Source organism: Pterocles gutturalis, unplaced genomic scaffold (assembly GCF_000699245.1).
Source record: "Pterocles gutturalis isolate BGI_N339 unplaced genomic scaffold, ASM69924v1 scaffold7317, whole genome shotgun sequence".
Classification (NCBI taxonomy): domain Eukaryota; kingdom Metazoa; phylum Chordata; class Aves; order Pterocliformes; family Pteroclidae; genus Pterocles; species Pterocles gutturalis.
In genome coordinates this window covers 1-9,592 of record NW_010112613.1, presented here as the reverse complement: position 1 = coordinate 9,592, position 9,592 = coordinate 1, and positions in this window count along the sequence as shown.

Here is a 9,592-nt window from a genome sequence, read left to right as displayed (position 1 = left end):
ATTTCACAGTATAACTATTCACACCATCAACTTCCTTTTGAAGACTAATACTTGTTGCCGACTTCCTCTGAATAATTTCTGGTGCATTATTTGGAATCTGTTTACTTGGCAGTATTTATCTTTACTAATTACATTACATCACCTAATTAACTTAATATTCTGAATTTCATATATTTAATAATTGAAATAAATTTCTCATGAGTAGTCTACATTAAGAATCATTCAAAAATTGAAAATCATTCAGCAAGCCATTTTTTCTGGCAATCTTACTATGGCTAATGACTTTTGCATCAGGGAGATACCTGTTCATAGCATGACTCTTAACCAATCATTACTCAGTGGGTAGGCTCTGAATTTAGATAGTGGAAAAAAGACATGGCATTTTAAACTCGGATTTACTAACCATTTAAATTGAGGGTTACAAAAAGATTCTCCATCACTTGAAGTCTCTAAACAAAGACTAGATGGCTAAAATGTAGGTTCAGTTAAACAAGAATTAAGCACAGCATCAAGTCAGAGATTTGTGGTATTCAAGAAGTTTGTAGGCTACTCATCATGAGAAAGATTTTGCAAGAAGAAACACACCAAACAGAAGACTCTCAAAGGGTGAAAAAACAGAAAACACAAGCATAAGCACAAAAGGAAGAGAGAAAGATCTTTCTTAGACTGTTGGATACATCAAATACTGAAAACTGGCAAATGTCATAGACCTTAATGCGGCCAGTAAAGACCTGGCTGTTCACGCAAATCTTATTCAGATTTGCTGCTCTTGGGAGAGTTTGCACAGAAGTGAAGCAAAACATGGCAAGGATGATTAATTACTCTTTTATCTGTTTTTTTACAAAAGTACTTATGAAGGATAAAATGCTGTTCTTCACTTCTACACTAAATCAAGATGTTTAGTACTTCCTATAAGCCAGGTAAAAACAGTCAGTTGTATTAAATCCATTTCATATCTTTTGTGGATGTTTAAAAGAAATAGCTATCACAAGAAATCAGTGGTCTTTGTTCCCATTATATTAGCACTTTCAGCTGAGTACCTCCACAGGTATTTCATCTGACAGGAGTTTAACAGCTTTGGGCAATCCCAGATGTGGATACAGGCTGGGTGATGAGTGGATTAAGAGCAGACCTGCAGAGGACTTGGTGGATGAAAAACTAAATATGACCTGGCAACGTGTGCCTGCAGCCCAGAAATCCAGCCGTGTCCTGCATCAAAAGAAGCATGACTAGCAGGTCGAGGGAGGTGATTCTCCCCCTCTACTCCACTCTGGAGTACTGCATCCAGCTGTGGAGTCCTCAGCACAGGAAAGACCTGGACCTGGTTGGAGGGGGTCCAGAAGAGGGCCACAAAGATGGTCAGGAGGCTGTAGCAATACCGCTATGAAGACAGACTGAGAGAGTTGGGGTTGTTCAGCCTGGAGAAGAGAAGGCTCTGAGGGGACCTTATAGCAGCCTTCCAGTACTTAAAGGGGACTTAAAAGAAAGATGGGGAGGGACTCTTGATCAGGGAGTATAGTGATATGATGAAGGATAATGGTTTTAAGCTGAAAGAGGGGAGATTTAGATTAGATACAAGGGAGAAAATTTCTATGATGAGGGTGGTGAGGCACTGGAACAGGTTGCCCAGGGAAGCTGTGGATGCCCCATCCCTGGAGGTGTTCAAGGCCAGGCTGGATGAGGCTTTGAGCAACCTGGTGTAGTGGGAGACATCCCTGCCCATGGCAGGGGGGTTGGAACTAGATGATCTTTAAGGTCCCTTCCAACCCAAACCATTCTATGATTCTATGATTCTAAAATCAGCAAACACATGATAATGCATTCATAATATCATCCTTCTATCACTCAGACTCAAAAAAAGTTGCATGCACACAAGAAGTTTCATAGTACAAGGAACCACCATTTTTTCCCTGATAAGCTGTAAGATAGCTGTTAAGCACCATTTATAAAATACAAAGCTTTACTTTTTTCTCATGTGCATGATTTTTATCCAGGAAAGTTTTAAATCACCTTCAGCTGTCACTTAGAAATATGGAAGGGTCAAAAAATGCAGAACCACAACATGGTAATCCTGTGTTTGTCAACATGTACTTTCATTCAGTCTGTTACAAACTAATTTGTTTATGGTCTTCTCTGCATTTTTTTAGTTGGTGTAATGCTAACGATAAAATAGAAAACATGTAATGGACCTCATTTTAGGATTGGCTGAAATAACATATTTGGAAAAGTGCTTGCAGCATTGTATATCCAACAAGATGATAATTAATGGTCTTTCACATAAGCTAAACCATAACAATAATAAATTGAAAATACTTTTAAATAGAATATGCTGCTTGGTTTGACAACATAGACACTAGGCTTTTTTCTGAGGAGAAAAACGAACAAACAAACAAACAAAAAGAAGCCCCAAATCCCAACCTGACTAACTCCATCGAAATTATGATGTCTGAGTAAATTAAACTTTGGGGTTTTTTTTATTTGTTATTATATTAAGTAGTAGCAATGTGTTACTTCCACAAATAACATTTTGTTGCTGAAATCAAAGATAAACCAAACTCAGCTTTATGACTAAAAACCTCTGTATGTCTATTTTTTTAAAGGTAGCCTCCTTTCCAAAAATAAATGTATATTTTTAATAGACCGACTTAAGAATCACATGGTACATTTACAAGAAAAACTGGTTAAGTAGTTATAATTGACAATGTGCCAGTTACCAGAATACTATTATATCTTCCCATTGTAACAAATAGAACTTCACACGCATGATGCTGTGGTTGTTTGCACAGCTGACTGATGTGTTAAAAGGTTTCCAATGTTCCAGGGCAGAATACTGATGAAAGAGAGTACAACTCTATCTACTTAAGTGGAGTTACTTTAGATTGCTCAACAGTTCACTTTAACTACATTTACATTAAGAGGTGGCCCACATATTCAAGAGAATAAAATTATAAAAAAAAGCTGCACTGGATTTAGTCAACAGTTCGCACTGCTGTTAAAAATTATATCCACTAAGCTTTTGAAAGTTAAATATAGTCATTAGCTGTTAAAATTTTATGTTTATTTCGAGACACATCAAAAAAGAGTATGTTGTACTTACTTCTGTATTAATAAATTCTCAAGATTCCTTCTTACTAAAGCAATTTGTCATTTCAGGATTCCTGTGGAATAATCTGTACCAGTTTAACATGAGTCCTACTTAGTCAAATGACAGCAACTCTCTTCATGGACTGTCTCATTTATCTACAATAAGCTTGCACCAAAGTAACAAAATAGCTACAAAACAAGACCAAATTAAAGTGGCATGCTCATGGCAGTACAAATCCCTGAAGTTCTTGGGATGTTGATGATGGACCTCCTTCATGCAATTCTGGTTATTCACAGTGAAGCATATGAAGAAGTCCTGGTGTACTGAATGCCACAGAAATCAACAAAAGGAAGCAGCATCATTGTTCACTACTCCAATTCTCCACTTACTAAGTACTACCTTTTTCTGAGGGTTACGGACTATTTTTGTCTCTCTCTAGGACATTGTTGCCTTCTTCCTATATTTCAGTTTTCTGCTTCTTTCATTCCACTGACATGCATAGTTCCATGAGGTAATATCCAGTGTCACTGCAGTTGTCTTCAGGCGAGCTACCTTAGTGCACATGATCCACCACAGGCTTCAGTCTTTGAAGCAGCCAGCAGCCATTAATGTTTCACTTGGCTATTCCTTTAGGGAATATTGTGCACTTGCTTAGGCATGACAGCCAACTCTCTCATACAATTTATTAATAATATTTTACTTTTTCAGTGTCAGATGAGTTAGAGTACTACAAGCCAATACCTTCCTTACGTTTGGACAAATAAGAAACTTCAGAATATTTTAAAGCTCTTGATCCTTTTAACATGCTGTTTTCAAAATGTTTGCCACAATCATCACGAAAGTGGAAGAAATAAATTATGCCAAAATTACAGAAATCCATCTATAAACTTCTGAAGATTTAATCTGCTATATAAATACATTGCCCAGAGTGACCAGGGCCTTTGACTGCAACATGAAGAATAACAGATCTCTAAAACTTGCACAATCACATGATGAATTTGAAATGTTAGGGAAGTAAATATAATTCCCTGATAAGGCCAAGAGATAAACAGAAAAGAATTTCCTACTTATTCTGAAATGACACAATAAATGCATTTTATTTTTTGGTGTATGGATATAATATGCAACAATAAAATCCATTTTTAAAATAATTCACTTCATTTTTGTATAGTATTCTAAGAAAGAGTTATTTCAGATACAAGATACAGAAATCAGCAACACAACATCATTATCATGGATGATAAAATCACCAAATTGAACATATTTAGACATTATTTCATCACACTCCAAATATGGCAGTTGGCCGTATTCTTATTAGAAATATAAAATGACCAGTCCCTCCCATCGTTTTCAATAGACAGTAGCAAAGACAGTATTACTAGCATAGGTGGAACTCATCACAGAAGTTAAAGATCTAACAAATATCTAGATCTGTACACATCTCCTTTGCAGAATACTGAAAAATGGAGGATTTGATGAAGGCCCAGAGTAATTTTTTAAAAAATTATCACAATAAGTTCCATTGCTGGTGTTTGTCTCCTATTCATTAACCCCAAGATCATAACAAACCTGAATTAAGCTATGTTGTGAGGAAATGTATATGGCAGACAAGTGACTTGCTCAAGATCTTTGTGTGAGAGCCAAGAGGAGAACATAGTCCATAACCTTCTGCTTTACTCACAGAACAGCTTACATACCCTGCATTCTCCTGACTGCCTCTTTTTTACTCATGAAGCATCCTGCTGGCCCCAGTTTTCCCTTTGTTCTCTCCAAATACATCCTCCTCCTATATTTTACTTTGTGGAGCACATGTAGTCTCTTTGGAAAGGTACAACAACTAATCTGTCTTCCTCAGTATTTAACAATTTAGTGTTGTCAGCCATCTGTACCAACTCGAATCAATAGTACAACTGAAACCACTTAGCACCAAATCTCTTCTAGCCCATTTATCATCAGAAAAAAATTAAAAGGACCCACTGAAGCAATTTTACTAGAAATGTGACAGGAAGATTTAGATCACAAAGTTATTTAAAATACTTCAAAGTTACTCTAGTTTAAATCCTTGCATACAAATATATATACATAGTCTTTGGACATGCCAGGTAATCGTACTTACTCAGTACTTCTACATTTGCAAAACCTGTATCTGTAAAGCAAATACCCATTTCAAAAACATTATTGCCAGAGGATGAAATGCAGTATATAATAAAATGAATCAATCAACCCTGTGCAGCTACAGTGGAACTCCTTATGATAACTTTTTTATAAAAGGTCAACACATATTAGATTATGAATGTAAAGCCATATAATTATTAGGACATTTTTAGTTTTCTGGATCAAATGTTCACTATCAAACTGCATAGTGGCTATAAAATGACCTACCACTTCAGCGGATTTTTCCATTTAAAGAAATATGAGCACCTATGAAAATCAAAATTAGGTGGCTTTCAAGAATTCACTGTAGCTTTTTTATGCTGCCTGTTTTAATGCTGATATGCTTTCAACATAACTGAAGCCATACAGTGCAGAGAAATCACTTAGCTATGAATATGCAGGAATTCCTGCCATCAGATACACTTCAGTTTCCAATTACAAAAGAAAATAGTAGAAAGTATCTACAACATTTTCCTCATAGAATGAACTCTCAAATAGTTGTACAGTGTCTTTCATTCTGCTCCCTCAGAACCAAGGAAAATAAAAAATAAAAATTATTTATTTAATTGCAAAATGGGGAAAAATTTGGGCTAGGCAGGGCATAAGAATTCTTGGTTCTGAATTTTTCTTTATAACGTGTGTGGGGGGGGTTGCTTATTTCTTTCATATTCTTGTCCTTTGATTCAATCCAGAGGGAGAAATTTATGTGGTATTTCTAAGCTATGTAATAATTTCCTCTTTCTCCTGCTCACTTTTTTTTTTTTTTTTTTTTTTTTGGTTTAAGTGTAGCACATATTTAGGTTGTGACTCCGTAAATCTAAATAATGTGCAAGTGGCTAGACAATATCATGATATATAATGGCCACCCAAGATATGAATTAAAGGTTGTTCCTACTCACTTTTCTGAGAAATCTGCAGATATGCCTGTTTAACTCAAATTTGTCATTTCAGAACACCCAATGTATTTTGTTTCTTCTTGTATTGCTTTTCTTAGCCAAGGAATAAAATGAAGATGTTGTTACTGGACAGGAAATAATTAAAAAAATATAAGAAATAGATGAGACTACATAACTATGAGTACAGTGTATCAAATATAATGCTGAACTAAACAACAAACAAGAGGGATATCCAGATTAAGCACCATATTTGTGGGTTGATTGTGAAACTGGATCTTAATTTCTTAAGAGTGAAATAGTACTTATGAACTTGCTAACTTCTGTGCTATAGAGACATCATTTAAAATGGTTTTTAAAATCAGCTTTAATGGAGCCTGACTTCAAAGGGGATAATGAGAAAAATGTGGTCCTAGGGCTTCTAGGCAGGGCAACAGTGATGCTCCTGATGTGTTTGGTTATGCCTCGTGGCTCCATTCCATCGCTTTTTAGTGCCAGGTTTGATACCAGTCATTAGTATTTTACTAGAATGTAATACCTCAAGTGCATATAACAGCAAATATTACAGCCTGATGAGATAATAGCAGTATCAAGAGGATTACTTTCCCCACCCCTACAGATATGGGGAAGGTTTACAACAGGGATCCTGTCCATTCTTCAGCTGAGATTCAGGCACTTTTCTGGGGTCTGACCAGGTTAGCTACTACCTCTCTCCCAACTACTCTTCTTTCTTCTATTGCTTCTGATGGCTATTATGTTTCAGTGGATCATAAAAAGTTGCTTTCTTCTTCACTGGTAGTCAATTGGATAAGCCTTGACCAGGCTAATGCTTGGCTTTGGGGTCTTAAAGGCCTGTGCCTCTGCCCTGCATCTGCTTAATTTATTATCAGACCCCACAGTGATAAGTGGACACTTTATCTTCCTGTATAAATCACCTCAAAACTCTTTGTTACTGCGTTAAAAGATCTTTCCAATCTAATATGCAAAGAAATAAAAATTACCTTTGGTATAGCAGCCTGATAGTCACTGTGTAGCCTATTTTGTTAGACTAAACATTTTTGGTCAGTTTCATTTTTGCAACAAAAACCTCTTTTGTCACAAAAGCAGCAAAAAAAGTGGACAGTTACTACTTGAACTGGATGCCCTATTAATTACTGCCTTTGTTTCAGGGCTTTTAAAAATCTCTCTCCCCAACTACTCTTCATATCTTCTCTGTCTCAGTAAAACTTTAATCCTTCACTTCTTCTTGTCTCTAGTCCTTGCATGCCTGTATTTTGTTTGCTTTCTTTCCTTTCAGTCTGGAATAATGAAGTAAAATTAACAAAATACAGCCAGCAAATGTGCAAGGAAGTAATCATCACATCTCTGACATAGCTTTCAATCCTAATTAAATTGGGCTATCTCAAATATAATCCACTCAGTTTCTGTGAGGCTGCATTTATTAGCATGTCTGCTGATGGAAGCACTTATAACAGAGACCTTTGTAGGAGGAATGAGTTACTGTCAATCTAGAAGCTCATTAGCGTTGATATAGGACTTCCCCCAAAAGACATATTTTTTTTTAATTAACAAAAAATTAGTTAAGCCATATTAGTTTTGGCTCACAGTCATTCCCAAATCCTGAGATGTTATTTTATAGCAGTAGTGGAGAACCACCTACTGGAAATAATGCTTCTTGCAGTGCAATCCATGATTCCTTAATGCTTATTTTATCTTTTTTCAGCCCCTGTCCCCAGTGAAAAACAGCTCTAAGGAGCTGGCACTGTTTTATTTCTTTGGAGCACTTTTAAAAAACAAACAAACAAACAAACAAAAAGTTGGCAGCCAATTCCGGAAGAGATGCCAAAAAAATAAAAAGAGAAAAATCATACTGCAAATGTCAAGCAGGAATCAGAGCAATGATGCTGTAAGCTCCTACGAGAGATATACTATGAATATGTGACATCCTGTGTTAAGGAAAATATGCAGTTACAACATACGGGGACTACAGTAAAGTCATTCTTACTAAAATGTACTAAAATCTATTTATTTTATTGGTTTTTTTCTTAGTAGTGTATTATATTTTTTCAGAAGTGGTTTTGTTTTTTTTTTTTTTTTCTGCAGGAAACAATTGGAATGAGAGAGTTGTATTTTAAGAACAAACCACAGGAACAAAAATGACAGCCACTTTATTAAGGCACTATTTTACCTTAAATTCTGCCTCCACCTGCCGGCAGTGGGAGGTATACCACTGTGACAATAAAAACCGTCTTGTCAATAGCAACATTGCCGATATTGTGCTAAATATCCAGACATGGTACCTGAGGCCAGGATCAAAAGACATTAGTTTAAAGTGTAATCAAAAAAAGCTGACAAATGAACTTCTTTATCAGTTGCAGATTTGCAATACAGATGAATAATTTATATTCATATAATAGAGTGCTTCCATCAAGTTGTTGTGGATTCTTTTTAAGGTGATTTCTCTTATGGAATGTGTAGACCATGGTAGAAATAGGAGTAAAATGCTGCTACAACAAGCAGTGTTATACTGAACTCTTTCATGCACTATGTATTGTCCAGAACTATTCCTTTGATATGAGGGCACCTGATGCAGAAAGCAATGACATTTTTATTGAAACATTTTTATTTCACAGATTTTCCAATTATTTAGTTCCTTTTCTAAACTACAAATAGATTAATGTGTCATTGAAAAGGATTCATATGTCGTTCATTTTTTGGTGGCACGAAATACATTGGTGTAAGTACTAATACAGGAGAGATGGGGGTTTAACTACATTTCCATATAGTACCAGTAGAATGTCTCTTGCCCAGGATGAACCGTGAAGCCTATGTAAATATTTAATACTTCTGCTTTAGAAACTCAGTGTAATGGAAATGCTGAAAATGGTAACTCGTTTTTCCCATTCTGACAATGAGGGACACACCCCCTCAAACAAGAGAAATTTTAAATTATACCAGCTTCACTACAACAGAATAAAATCCTGAGTATACTATGCAAGTCCATCTCTCCGAGGACTATCAACAAGAACTTCTGCTAAATGCAACTTTATCTGCCTCTCAACAACCAGGTGATTGGAACAGTAAACCACAGCCCAACTATTACCCACACATATTTTTTAAATGCCAAATCCTTTCTTTTTTCTTCAGAGGAAAGTTTAATGAACCTAGATCTGTAAACTCTTAAAAGCCCTAAAGCAAGTAGCTGAGCACAAATAACAGCCTTGCAGATAAAGCAGAAAAAAAGGCAGGACAGACTACGATGATTTCCACCTCTCCACCACTGCATTTTCAGCTGCGACTTGTCACGGGAGGCCAAAGGCAGGCAGAAACACACACTCTGCCCGTCGATACTGCCCCAGAGGAGAACAGGATCGGATCCTCGTCCACGGTCAGGGTTTTGACGTGATTTTACTCGTCTTCCAGTTAGGTTAAAGTCCTTTATAGAGTTCACCAGCGTTTC